This window comes from Dreissena polymorpha, chromosome 4 (genome assembly GCF_020536995.1).
Source record: "Dreissena polymorpha isolate Duluth1 chromosome 4, UMN_Dpol_1.0, whole genome shotgun sequence".
Classification (NCBI taxonomy): domain Eukaryota; kingdom Metazoa; phylum Mollusca; class Bivalvia; order Myida; family Dreissenidae; genus Dreissena; species Dreissena polymorpha.
The window spans coordinates 107,870,400-107,885,978 of NC_068358.1; the positions used below are offsets into that span (position 1 = coordinate 107,870,400).

A 15,579-nucleotide genomic window follows, 5' to 3' on the forward strand; every position below is an offset into this window, starting at 1 on the left:
TTATTGTCTGAGATAAAACACACAACAATATATATACCACCATTCTGTGTGTCATTAAACGTTGCTGAGTGCATATCTCAAAATAGTTTTTAAAGATATTGTTGTTTCGTACAAAATACTAATACGTTTTTAGCCTATGCGATTGAAATTTAACCACCTCTGTCGACACGATTTATAAGAAATGATTATACTTATACGTACAATGCTTTTACAAATGAAATAAAACGTATCTTGAACATTTCAAATTAGTACTCATTGAATAATATTCAATGTATTCCACATCGATGTGTATATAGATGATGTGTATAAGTTCGGTCTGAAACACAATTTAAGTCCTTACTTTGAGCGACGCTAAACAGATATTGCATTTGAAATCACGCCACACCGCTAAAATTGCATTCGTAGAAGTTAACAAAAACATAAAATTGATTTCTTCCATACATCACTGGGCGATATTCATAAAATATGTGTGTAAGATTAACGTACGAAATGAATGAGATGAACATTCACACGCAAAACATACATTTATCTTACAATTCCGGAAATAATAAACATCGGTGAAAAAACAATTACTATACAATCACCTTCTCACAATGAAGGTACTTTATAACTTGATGGAGCAGAGCATTTTATGCGTATCTTATACGATCGTATTGAGCTCTTAAGAAATTTTACAACAACACATTATTTGACACAATTATAAGCAAAATTGTTTCTGCTATCTAGACATTTTGCATCAAACTCATGTGGCATTTATACTGCATAATCGCTGGAAAAGGTCGAGAACAATCTAGTGACGTCACGGATTTTGTTGTATAATTGATCATGTGACTGCTATTCCGTTCAATAATTATTTATGACCGTTTTACAATTATCATAACTCCAGAGGGCGTAGTATGACGTCTTACATTAGTTAGTTTCAATAAGAAAAACACTGCTTTATATAATAAGTAATCATACATTTAACGCGTAAAGTTCATACAGATACAAGTTGTGTTCAAAACATACACTGTTTCCGACGAATTTTAAAAATGTCTTTTCAATGTTAAACTCTGTTCTATTATGTTTCTTTAAGCATTGGTATACTGTGAAATATTTTGCTGTTTTTGCTGAAACCAACTTAAGAAAAAAAGCATTTCTTATGTGTGTTATTATGCAAATTCGAAGACACAAATATTGTGTTACATTGCACATAAATTGGTATTTAAAACTTGAAGACAGAATGTCAATTAATTTCTCCATGGTTTTACCAAACAGATGTAACAGTAACATCTATAAAACTATTAATCAGAAATAAACAGCGGTTATTTGTAAAATGAAAATTTGTATTGAAGAAGAAAATGACAGGAAATTATAGATATTGAGAGAATGCTTTCAATCAATGCACATAACCAAACAATACGTTAAAACGTTACCGAAACTGACACATATACAATTTAATACCTGCCAGTTATTTAATTTTGATGCATTCGATGAGAAGAGAAAAAAAAAGAAAAATGCTTAAATAGCATGAATAATTGCAGCTTTGTACTCACTCAATTACACCGTTATATATGGCATTTGCAAAGGATTCAAATATTTGGACTACGAGATGCTCAAAATATTAAGTTCGCAATTTTACTGTAGTTTGATTGACTGAGCTAAAAGGTGGTGATGTTAATGGTCACTCGACGTTGTAAAAGACAGTGGTAAACGAGTGCATCCATTCTTAAGGAACGCTTAGAAACCGGAATGAAAATTGTCTGAAAATAATTGGACATTTGAAATAAATGTTTGGCTTTTAGTTGTAATTTCAATCATGCGAATATTATAATTGACAAAAACAAAAGTATTCGAATGCAAACACATTTAAGTTGTTGAAAAAGCTCTGACTTGCGACAAGTAATAAAACCCTCTACCCTAGACACGTTTACTCTCTGGTGAAGAATTACTGAAAGTGAAAATCGAAGCATGCTAAGGCTAATTATGATTATTTTTTTTAAGCTCAAACGAGTGTTGTATATTTCAGAGTGTTTTTGTATTAAGACAAAACTGCCCGATGTCATTGAATGAATCATGAGATAAAACAGAAATTCAAAGTACATTAAGATCGCAGTATACCTTCTTTCATTCGACTGCCGTGCAATTGGAATCATCAATAAAACAGGTTCATTTAAAATTATCATTTCATTATGATAGTGTTTGCATGCAGAAAGTTGTTAAATTAATTCTACATTTTAAAATACATATGTCAAACCTTTCACTATTTTGGTTCTTCGAAATTCGTACCTGTATCTAGAAAGTACCAACCTTAGATGTTTCGAAAGTTAAATCAAGCTTCACTTCGAACATATAAACATTGTAATGCAAATATTATGTTTCTACTGCATTTATCAAAGTATGAGACTACATTAAATATTTTCGAATAAATTTACTTTTCTTTTCATTTTAAAGTTCATCCAGCTGTCCCGATTATAAATATATCTTCTTATATGTAGATTTCAAATCGCCATAAGACATAAGCAGCATTAAAGGGGCCTTTTCACAGATTCTGGCATATTTTGAAGTTTGTCATCAAATGCTTTATATTGATAAATGTAAACACTGGATCTTAAAAGCTCCAGTAAAAAAAATCAAGAATAAATTTAAAACAAGGAAAAAAGTAGCCGGTTTCAGGGCTCGAACCAGTGACCCCCTGAGTCCTGGAGTTAGTCTGAAGTAAAAACGCACTAGCCCTCTCGGCTTTTCTGCCGAGTATACACAGAATAAGTATTTTATAATTTAAACGACATCAACATAATTCTCCAAATTATTCAATCATTTCGTGTTGCAACGCTTGATAATTTTTAGGTTTTCAATTCGTCAAAAGATACATATAATGGCTATATTGGACTCTGGTAAATGTTCAGTAATACTGTTTCCTCATAAATATCATTACTAAAACGAAAATTTGCGAATTTTAACCAACTTTTTTCAATTTTGTCAATTTACCAAACCGTGAAAAGATCCCTTTACGTCAGCACAATTAAACACAATTATACACAGTGAGGCTGATTTAGTCATGCTATTTTTAATCGCTTGGTTGAAAATATAAATATAGTTATTGTATGTTATATAATGTAAATAATTTGATAAAAGTACAGGACTTTGACTTAAACAAAAAGTCAACATTCATGGACAGGTAAATGATTATCTTAAACGCATTGATTATTTGAGACTTCTCTTTAAATGGGTCTGCATTCTGATATCGTATACTTCCCCCAAACGAAACGTGGGAGGCGGTTTATTGCCATCACTTCGTCGGTCGGTTATTCGGGGGGAACACTATATTATTATTTTTTGTGCAAACGCTTTTCACATTTCTCAAGCGATTTAATTCAAGCTTATTATATGTCATCACCGTGAAGTGATGATGTGCATGCAACAATTGTCGCACGCAGTGGTTAGACATTACAGTGACTGTCATGTCTGTGAACACGTTTTTTGGTGGTATAGATCACTGATAATTGCGGCTTTTTTTATAAAAAGGATGAATATACATGTATGCTTGTTTTTTCAATTTGTAGGAGCATTATTGGAGATCTTGAGGCACATACGAAATAAGGAATTAATACTCCTAAACACAACTTAATGGTATGGATTATTGCAGAACAATGAACCAAGTTCATATTAATTTAATTTAATTGGTAACATGTACAAAATATTAAAGTTAATATACATATTCTGAGTATAAGGACATTTTTGAGTAGGTCTTATTTCTTTCACACATGTTTACGATATTATGCAATCACAAGCTCATGTTAATTTCTTTTTCGTATTCCTGTTTAGTGTAACTTATTGTGTCGGCTTTGATTTTTCCCGAACATTTCAATTTGTCCTAATTCCTTTTTGTCAGAGTAGTCATTCGTGCGGGACGGTATACCTACGTTCGGTGTCATTGTAAACAATGAGAAAAGAGAACTACTGCATCTTAAATTAGCACCGCTCCTCTAAAAGTGTGGGACATGGAAAATTGTTAAATGGTTTCAGCATGTTGCAACAGAAATAACATAAAAAACAAGTTGTGTTGTGTTTTTATTGTGTGAACAATTATATTTTCTCTGTATAATATTACACACGTGCAAAACAGAATTGCATATAGTATGCTAATATTCATATATTAATTTAGTATTTATATACGGAGTATTTTATCTAAAGCTACATTATGAGTGCATACATATAATTTTTTACATGCACTTTTATACAATTGCAAATGTTTTTTATTGTAATAATTGTACGAAAAAACAACTAACTTTAACACTAAGAAACTTTAATTAAATATATTTATAGCATTTATCAAGACAATATTGCACATACAAAATTAACTAGTACGTACTGATTAGGATGGTGTAGATTTAACAAATATGCAGATTTAAAAAATCGCTAATAAGGCAGATTTAAAAATCGCTTGTGTAATAAACAATACTTCTGTGTCATGATAATTAATGTTTTAATAGTATATGTCAGTAAATATGTAAACAGGGGAACAGACTCTGAATTCGTCATCTGCTATAATTATAGTTTGTATTAAACGTGTGTTTCATACTATGTAAAAATCCATACTGTGTATGGCTTCTGCTTTTCCTCTGAAATTTAAAGATATTCCGTTAAATCTTTAGGTATACTAAGTTTAATTATTAATTATAGATTCGTAATTCCTAGAATTATAAAACCTGACTTTGAAAAAGGCATTGATCTGCTTGGTCTAATGGTTCTAATAATCTCAACAAGAAACACTGTCTTTGGTTAATGGACAGCACGAGAACCAGTGCTGTTTATCTTCATTATACAGAATGTACATAGATTGTTTGCAACAATTGCCATGTTAAACATGGTTTGTGCCCTAGATTATCTGACAAATTCTACTGTTGAGCCATCTTCGTACATCTTCAAAGCAATATATATTTCCTCGGCTATATTGAACACGTGTGCATGTCCATTTAATCAGTCAACAGTAAATCATTCTGAGTTCCATTTTGTTTTACAAACTGGAATGTCACTGTTTTAATTAATATCTTACAATTATGTTTCTCTTCTTCTTGGATGGTTACTACCTTCTTAAAGTAATTTGGTAATATAGGTTTATGTTTTGAAAATGTGGAATGTTTAAAGTATTTTGGACAATTTTAAACAAACCTTTGGGGTACTCATTAAAATGATGGTTCAATAAAAGTTTCGAATCCATACCATAAACATAGGTTTCGTGACATAATAAACAATTTGTTGACTGGTAAAGATCCCTTTAATTTGTTACCACCAAATAACTGAAATTTAGAAGGCTGTTTCAGATAATTCTAGAAATCGTGGGATTAAGAAATACTTCTTATTTTGAGCATGTTTGTCTTTTCCCGCAAAGTCATAGGTACGTTATTTTCTCTTTAAACTTGTATTAAGAGTTTAACGATCTTATCTGGACACCTTTTACTCGTGCGGTTGCAAACATCAAATTGACCATAGTGCTCAATTAAAGTTGTATTCATTAAAAAAGCAATGAATTATTAAATCTCAGACAAAGTTAAAAAATTAATTAACCTCCCCAAAGTTGGTAATATACATGTACATTTAAAATGTTGTAAATATTCAATTAAAAGGTATAACAATTCTCTTTTTCCAAAACCTTCAGTATCACTGTTTTACATTACAAATGGCAATTGAGGAGACACTAATTCACAATATACCTAAACATACAATAAAATAAATAATTTCTACTAGATTAAATCGCAAACAGTCAAACGACTAAATAATACCAGACTGGAAGAAATTATATCAAGAACTTTTAGCAAGAAGACAAATAAGGTACTAGTTTATAACTTCAACTCAGCAAATGTTTTCCATCATTAGACAAAGAAAATACAATTTACAACACCAAGTTGTGACAAAAGACAACACTCTCACACAGTATTTAATAGAAAACTAGTTAAGCCACAATTAGTTCAAACACTATTATTTCTCAATTTAAAAAGCAAGAAATTTGCAATTTAATGGTATGAAAATTACTATTTGAACAAGAAACTGATAGTTAAATGCGACAGTGACAAAAGGATGTCAATCAAGATTAAAACTGAACACACATAAATACTGGTTAGGGATAAATGTAACATCTTACAGCAACGGAACAAATGTTGGATACCAATTGCAAACGGCACTGTTTTTGAAGCTGACAGCAATTACCAGAATTTCTAAACTTTTGAATATAATATTTCCGGGACGCAAAATTATGGCAAGCGGAACTAAAATACAAATGTCAACCACTTGCCATATCAACATTTAACGGAGCCAACCAAACCGATGATCAGCGTCAGCGATCAATTTCCGAAGTCGATTCAGGCCCGCAGAAAAATACAACTTCCGGCCATGGTCAGCGCCAAGAAGGATGGTAAAGCAGCGTACTTGTCATATGATAAACTTTATATTGACAATAGAATGTACACTGTTGATACGGTGCACAATTCCGGTTATAGCATAAGTTAGGAACCAGATCAGAGACAATTATCGTTCCTCTTATAGAATGTGCAAGGTTTAAGTGCAAAATAACAAGACTCAGACTTTTATGTTCGTAATTTTGAGGTGTTGCTATTAAATGAAACTTGGAATGCTTCTAGCAAAAACGTTAATATTGACGGTTATGATTGCTTTAATTGCCCCGTCCGAAATCTAACAGTAAAGCTAACAGATTTAGCGGAGGGGTTATTGTGTATTATAAAAGCTGTTACAAAAATTATTTTCACCTATTAAACATTGACCATAAAGGATTAATCTGGTTTAAAATTGATACACATTTCTTACAATCTGATAAAGATGCCTATTTTTGCGTTTGTTATATTCCCCCGGAAGATTCGGCGATTATAGAAATGTAAATTCTATTTTGTATGATTTTGATTTTTATGAATGCCTAGATACTGAAATACGAAAATATTGTGATAAAGGTAATATTTTTTTACTAGGTGACCTGAATAGTCGCACGAGCAATTTACCAGTTTATATTACTGACCTAAATCTTGAAAGATAAATAGATTTACCCAAGTCCGTTATGTCAGGAGTGGGATTACCTCCACGTAAAAATCATGACAATGGGTTCAATAACAATGTATCGAAATTGTTATCTCTTTGCAAGGGAAATAATCTTTGTATTTTAAATGGCCGTAAATATGTGGGTTCGTGTACTTATAATGCTATGTATAGAAATCGACCAATTTCTAGCCTGGTAGATTATGTAATTTCTAATATAGAATGTTATGATGATATCTCTAATATGTGTGTTCTAGTAACAATTAATGAATATTCTGATCACTGTCCTTTGACATGTTCTCTTTCTTGTTGTATATCAGGTGTGCCAAACGAATATGTAGAATTTTAAAATTGTATGGAACACGTCAGAAAATGATGATTTTTTAAACATATTACAAGACAAATGTACTGCCTTTAACCAAATAAACCAGAAATTGTTAGATGGTGTTTATGATATTGATCAATATATGAAATGTTTCTCTGATACTGTATATGACATTTCATTCGCATGTTATGGTAAAACGTACAATAATCGTCCCAGACAAAAGAAGCGCAAGTCGTTATGGTTTAATGATGATTGTAAATATGCAAACAAGTTATTTTGTGACGCGAAAAGACGTTATGCAAGCATAAAGTCGGAATAAAATAAAATATATGTGTTTAATTGTAGAAAATAATACATAAGAGTAAAGAGATCGGCTAAAAGGAAATATTTTTACGCAGAACAAATTAAAATGTCTTATATTAGCAAAACGTTTCCCCGCAAGTTTTAGATATATATTAAGAAATTTAGAAATGCAAATGGTTTTGATTCTAACGCTAGTCTTGATGATTTTAAAAATTATTTTCAAAATATGTCTAATGATAATCAAAGTGAGTTCAGGAGTGATGAATTTTCTGCTGAACGTGATGAAACAATTAATATTGAGTATCTTGATTGATCAATTTCTGTTGAAGAGGTTAAAAAAACAATATCTTCTTTAAACAGATATAAAAGTTGTTATTATGAGATCAATGTATCCGACTTCTTTATTGATGCTAACAATGTTATATCTCCTTATTTTTGTACTATTTTTAACCATATTTATGATAACTGTTTATATCCTAAGACATGGTCGAAAGGAGTTATTGTACTTATATATAAGAAAGGTGACACAAATATACCTGTGAATTATAGAGGTATCACATAAGTAAATGTCATAGGAAAAATATTCTCTTTGATACTAAGGAATCGTATTAATAAGTGGTGTGAACAAGAACATATTTTTAACGAATCCCAATATGGTTTTCGAGATGGACGCTCCACAGCTGATGCTATTTTCTTATTACATGCTATTATACAGAAAGTTCTGTTTAAAAAGTCTAAATTATGGTGTGTTTTTATTTATAACCAGAGTGCATTTGATACAGTTATTAGAGATAAGTTTTGGACTAAATTGTAACAATCAGGAATTAGTTGTAAAATGACAAATATGATAAAATGTATTTATTTAAATGTGCAAGCCTGTGTAAAATTGTCAAGTAATATGAATATGTCTGACTTTTTCAATGTAACAATTGGATTAAAACATGGGGAGCCTTTATCTCCTCTTCTTTTCATATTGGTTATAAATGATATCACTGCACACATGAATTTTAATGAGATACCTGAAAAAAATTACGAACTTTTGTCCATGTATATGATTTTATTTGCCGATGACATTGTATTGTTCACAACGGATCCAAATAGTCTACAATCTCGAATAGATGCTGTACATCATTATTCTTAGAAACAGATTTTAAAAATAAATGTAAATTAAACTTAAATATGTGTCTTTGAAAAAAGAAAGCAAACGATGTACCCTGACTTCTATATTTATATGAAAACATTGACATTGTTGACAACTTTGTATATCTTGGAATAGAATTTACTTATACCTGTAACATGGTCAATGCAGTTAAAGCACTGCATGATCAAGCCCTTAGGGTGCACAATAATCTTTTAAATGTTTTTGATAAAGTTAGCCATGATATTAAGACAAAGCTGCCCCTATTTGATTCTATGATTGTACCTATACTGACATATGGTTGTGAAGTATGGGGTGTGTATAATTATAAACATGTTGATAAATTACATATTAAGTTTTGTAAATATATACTAGGTGTATAGAAACAAACTCCCGCAAATGATGTATTGGTGAACTCGGTCGAGTACCTTTGTCAGTTATTTGTCAGGAAGGAGCAATGAAACGTTGGTTGAAATCATGAAAAATAGTGAATCACCTATATACAGAATGTATAATGACCTATGTAGCAATAAAACTATTTCTTGTTGGGCTAGTAGAATAAATTCTATCATAGACCATTTATGTTTACGGGATATTAGATTGTTTTTTTGATCCCAGTGTGAATTATTATAATTCATTAAAATCGAGAATTAGAGATCAATTTGTTCAAGAGTGGAGTAATAATGTAAATTCAATGTCAAAGTTAGATAGTAATTGTAAATATAAACTGAATTTTGCTTTGAAAAGTGTTTGGATGTTACATCAAATCATAAACTAAGGCATCAATTAACTTGTTTAAGATTATGTTTTCATAGTTTAGATATAGAACTAAGAAGGTATAACAATACAGAAAGAAATAATAGATTGTGTAAATTATGTAACCAAAATGCAGTAGAGTCTGAATATCACTTTATGTTATGTTGCTTACGATACAGTTGTATAAGATCAAAATTCTTAGGCAAATTTTCATGGCCTACAGTACAAAAATTGTATTCGTTAATGTCAACTTCGAGTAAAAAATGTATGTATAATCTTGCAAAATATGTTAAAGAGGCATTACGTATACGACAAAATACCCTTGATAGTTTAACTGTCTTCTGATCGCGTGTGTGTGTGTGTGTGTGTGTGTGTGTGTGTGTGTGTGTGTGTGTGTGTGTGTGTGTGGTGTGTGTGTGTGTGTGTGTGTGTGTGTGTGTGTGTGTGTGTGTGTGTGTGTGTGTGTGTGTGTGTGTGTGTGTGTGTGTGTGTGTGTGTGTGTGTGTGTGTGTGTGTGTGTGTGTGTGTGTGTGTGTGTGTGTGTGTGTGTGTGTGTGTGTGTGTGTGTGTGTGTGTGTGTGTGTGTGTGTGTGGTGTGTGTGTGTGTGTGTGTGTGTGTGTGTGTGTGTGTGTGTGTGTGTGTGTGTGTGTGTGTGTCTGTATTCCTAACACGCCGAGGTAATTCATTGAAAAACACACCCACGTACTGAGGTACCAAAAACTACAGAGGTACTTTTTCCCGTTACCTCGGAACGAGTACCTCGCCAAACGCTTGTAAATACCATATCCCACATTTTCGGCTCGTTTCCACGGGTACCTCGAAATAACGTTGTAGTACTTGTTTGTGTGTCAGAGTGTGACCCCACACACTTGACGTTCATCTTGGATATTTGGTTGGTTTCTGTGGTTCCAGTCTTGAAAAGCGGGAATAGAATAGCACCAACAGGGAACCATCGTACCAAAAGCCGACAAACTCCTCACAGCAGTTACTTCCCTTAGGCATGCGCCCGGTCATTAATCCGAGGTAGGAGCACACACCTACTCTTTTCAGACTCAAGTTTTTACATTTTTTTCTTACAAAAAAGGATCCTGTTTTCAGTGTTTCTAGTGTGTTATATTTAATAACACAACATTATTTTCTACAGTGGTGTAGGTTCCAGCTGGTGTCATTGGATTATTTTATAGAATAAGAAAATGAGGACAACGCCCAAGAATGGCAAGAAGAAAGTGGTTTATAAGGTGAACAAATGTGATTATTTACTATTTTTGAAAGATTTCATTAGAACTGGTTCATGTATGACTGAAGTATATGTTATTTTAGTTGTGCATATTGTTCCGATCTTTATATAGAATGCGTATATGAGGACTCGGCAAGTAGTTATTTTTATATTGTCATATATTTTCGTGACCCAATGAAACTGTCAACAGGGCTGACAATAGTTAATGAATTGTAATAAAGTGATATAAAATAGAGATTTGCTATTATTTACAATTATCATAAATTAATGATTTTAATCACGAGAGTGGAGTTTTTTCTACATGTACTTCATGATGACCGTTATGTTGATTGACTGAAATGTGTCAATAGAAATTATTGTTTACATTATCATGGACAAAGAATGAAAGATTGGCTCCAACTTGTTTCACGCAACGAAGTTTGTGGCGACAACTTTTTTTTACCCAGTGAAACCCCTGTGCTTTTATATTTTGTATGTATTATCATCTACAAAAGTTTATAAAATTAAACCCCTGTGTATATGCTTACTTAAGATAATAGTGATATCGCACTACTGGTATTCCTAGGAACGGTGCTTATGTAAATAGCGAGTCTTTATAACAGTGAAATGCATTACAAGAGGTAAAAACAAAAGTTTGATATATCAATTAAGATTGTCATTATATTTCGTTTAAAACTATTTATTTTTCAGTTTCCTGGGCCACGTGCTTTGATTTGTTTTTATTATTCGGCGTTCATTGATATGCATCTATTTAAAATGTATTCTTTACTATTAAGTAACAGCATTATAATAAGCGTATTGGGTGATTAATTTATAAGCACGTGCTCATAGCCAGGTGCATTCCGACACATTGCCAAATTTTATTTCAGAAAAAGGTCGAACACATGTCGAGGTCATGCCCCATATGTAGCCTGCAAGGTATCACGACGCTGTATGCGAGGGTCAGCGACTATATCTGGCGCAAGCACAAGCTGTCGGCCGAGCAGGCGAAGCAGCTTTCGTCCGAGCAAAGGGCCGCCACTTGCAGATGAACGAACAGCGAACGCCGGTATTACCAGTGCTCAGCACCTGCGCCAGACAGATATCAAGGACAGAGGCTCCCTGGACTAGTGCTCAGGAAGAGCGAAATCAAGAAGAGTGGTAAGAGTTACATTGTGTTGATGTGCATTTTTTATTCATTATGATTAAACATTATACACACATGAGGCATTTGTTTATAACACTAAAAGGTGATTATCAACGTGTAAAATTAAATCGAACCACAAGATTTGTAAATTGTTCAGTCAAACGCCATGATAAACTTTTCAGATGCAGAAACGGAAGGTGCCTGCCTCCGCCGCAGCGTACAGGTCAGCAACCGCATCCGGGTCCGCTGCCGGTTATGGTTCGGCCAACCCACAGCCGCCACCACGCCCAGAAGAGAGCTCTTCAGAGGGTGAGCAGACACTGGACACCTTCCTCACCCGGGACTGCTGTCTCAGCCTCGGCCCGCATTCTCGCGTCATGCTTTGTCGTTAAAGCTGTAAGTAACGAAGATATAAAATATTATAAAAATATAAATATATTATACATTTTGAATACTTAGGAATTATATTAATCAGTTGTAAGTAAAATTTTATGCAATTTCAAGCTGTAGCATAGAATATCATTCAATAATATTTTTTTCAGTTTCGATTGTGGAAGAATTCATCATGCATGCGGCCACGCGCTGTGGGTGGAAGTGCAATGTGGCGAAGCGCCTGGAGTCCAAATGAAGCTGAACCGCTTCCTGGCCCTGAGCGGGTACACTGAGGGGGCCATGTTTGCAGACGTGCTGGTGTGAGGAGGACACATGGAGGTCCACGACAACTACCTAACCAAGGCCCACCAGCCAGGAACAGTTCGATCCGCCCTGACAGTGTTTGAGCCTTCTTGAAGTGGGCCGGGGACAAAAAGCATGCACCAGCACCAACGGTGGAGGAAGTAAGCTTAGACATATGATTTGATTTGATTATGAATATGTATGCATTTAGATAAACTATGCATTATTCTCGAACCGCACCATTTACAATCAATAATCCTTTAACAGGTCAAGATATTGCAAAAGTAGCAACGGATTCGGGTTCAACTTGAGAACATCATATAGATTTCACTATCTTATTGTTTTATTTCAATAGAATTTAAGGTTTCCGCTGGTAGTTTTTGAATGTGTTTTGATGTTCTGTCAAAAGGGTGCTTAATGCTGTTTTTGCAAACCAACATAATTATAGTGATTATAACTTTTTTATTATATTTTTTTTTCAAAAATTTAAACAAAATTTCTAACAAAACTATAAACTGTTAATGTTCAATTTAAAAAAAAATCATTATATATGTTTTTTGTTTGTTTTGTATTATTAAAACAAAAACAGTTAATAGTTTTATTTAAATTTTTTTTATTTATTTCAAGCGTAAATAAAAAGGTTATAATCACTATAATTTTGTTTTGCATTAAGCACACTTTTAAGTACTCATTTTTTTTGTTTAGTTTACATGAATCAACTTTGTACTCTTTTCCGACGGCTTCTTATTCAGCTGAATGTTTTTCAGGCCGATCGCACTATCCAGGGCTGCCTGTCAGCCACCCGCGTCGCTCTGCCCCGGCCGCCGCCCCGAAGCAGCAACCACAGCGTGAGGAAACGATGGTAAGCTTTACAGAGAATTAAACACGATTAGCGATTAACATTCTCAGATGATGACGACACCATATGGAAATGTACAATAAGCTGCTGATTTAATTATTTATATAATCAATTCGCATTGCAGATTTCTTTACAAATATCGAATATATTTTCTTACACGTGTTTTATTTATTTTCAACAGTACAATGAAACAGATGGGCACGATTTCACGCATCATAGCGACGACGACACGAATGTCCCTCTGCCGTCGGTCGTCGGTCGCCGCCCCGGAACCTGACCATGACACTGACACTCAGGCCCTAGACTTGGAGACCGGCCTGACGGATTCCCTGGTAAGCTTAACAATGCTTAAACACGATTTACAATGATGAGTAAGATACATAAATGTACGATAAGCCAATCATTTATTTACTTATATAATCTATACGCATTTCAGCTTTCTTAAAATATTCGAAAATACATATTAACACGTTTTATGTCTATTTTCTATAGGGGGAAATCAAGGATGCCCAGTGTGAGTCATCATCATCCTCATCGATACCGATCCGTGTTGTGTCCAGGAAGAGGCTGCGACAGGTGTCCTCCAGTGACGAGGAGGACCCATACACTACGAAATATTGTGAAAAATCTCAAGTTACAAAAGTCTCACTGAGTTGCTTTTCCGTGAGCTCACATTACCCGTGTCGGCTGACAAAACTGGTTTTTGTACCCAGGAAATTGTTGTATATATATTTTTTTATGTTCTCGTTGTATTTATGTATTTCTATGCCAAGTAGTCGTTTTACCCTGGAACGTGACTTTATTATGTTGTACATATGTTGTTTAATTAATATACTTTGTAAGTACTGGTACTACTGGTTCTACTAACCCTACCCAGGTAAATTACTTGATTTATTGTTATATATAATCAACATATACGCATGAATAATTAGTACTGGTTCTGCCCAGGGTTTTTTGTCTGAAACTATTAAAATAATACACACATCAGTGTATTAATATTACAGACACTCACTTGTTGCTATCAATATTGCCTAGGGCTAAGCGAAAAGACTTTTCAAACACACAAGTGCGAACGAACTTACAATATTATTTAAGGGCTGAATGTATCCGATAATTAATACCAAAATCTTGATCCGCGACAATAAATGACTGATTGACTGAAAAAGTGACTGAGTGAGTGACTTTGTGATTGCGTGACTGACTGTGAGTGAGGTAGTGATTGAGTAAGTTAGTGAGGAAGTGAAGGAGTGAGTGATTGAGTGACTGACTGAGTGATCGAGTGACTGACTAAATGTGTGAGTGACTGACTGACTGAATGAATGAGTGAGTAAGTTACTAACTTACTCACTCATTCAGTCAGTCATTTATTTCAACAATGTATAACACCAAATAAGGCAATACAATTAAAACACACCTATTGCCACAAGTTATATTATCATTATATATTATTGTGGTCCTTGTGTTAACAGACAGACTGAGCCTAAATTATGGCCCCAAGCTTAAACCGATTCAAGCTAAAGAAATTCGCTAGTTGGGAGGATCCTAGTACATAGGGATAAAGTCTGATTTTTTTTTAATTAAGGGTCGTGGCTGATATTGTTTGGCCATGTTTAGAACTTAAAGAAACTTGGTAAATGGAATCAAAATTAGAGTCCCATTCCTGAAACTTTTGTGTGTGTCCATACTGAGGTAAATACCACGGGACGATCGTGACATACTATGAGTGTGCTGTGTGTGTGTCCATACTGAGGTAATTTGTCTGAAACTATTAAAAATTATTTATAAATTATTAAATCGTAAATTCACCAACATAATTATACTCAAATGCTAATAAATAATAATACATTTGGAGAAAAAATCACCAACGTTTCTCAAAATGCTCTTTTAGGCCCCCAAAAGAACACATTAAGAACGCACGTGGCGCGCTTATTACCCACCCTTACCCCTGGGCAAACCCCCGGGCATGGTAGATATCGACTTCGGCTACATCAATATAATAAATATCCTTGTCTAGACATCAGTAATATTGTGCAGTATATTGTATCATGTTGGAAGAATGGACACAGCGCCCGATGGTAGTTCACTTTGACCCCCAGGAGCTTACCCCCGGCAAATATTTAGGTTAAAGTGTTT

At 33.7% G+C, this 15,579-nt stretch overlaps 1 long non-coding RNA gene across 3 annotated transcripts; it reads left to right on the forward strand.

The window, feature by feature from the left end:
• Positions 1-10,209: 10,209 nt before the first annotated feature.
• On the forward strand, positions 10,210-14,451 carry LOC127877869 (uncharacterized). Of its 3 annotated transcripts, XR_008048649.1 has the most exons (8): positions 10,210-10,572; positions 10,694-10,787; positions 11,656-11,926; positions 12,095-12,308; positions 12,455-12,748; positions 13,355-13,449; positions 13,628-13,778; positions 13,939-14,451. It is a non-coding gene; the product is annotated as an uncharacterized LOC127877869 (long non-coding RNA). The 3 variants fall into 3 exon arrangements; XR_008048650.1 differs by lacking the exon at positions 10,694-10,787 and having other exon boundaries at positions 10,211-10,572; XR_008048648.1 differs by lacking the exon at positions 10,210-10,572 and having other exon boundaries at positions 10,580-10,787.
• Positions 14,452-15,579: the final 1,128 nt, after the last annotated feature.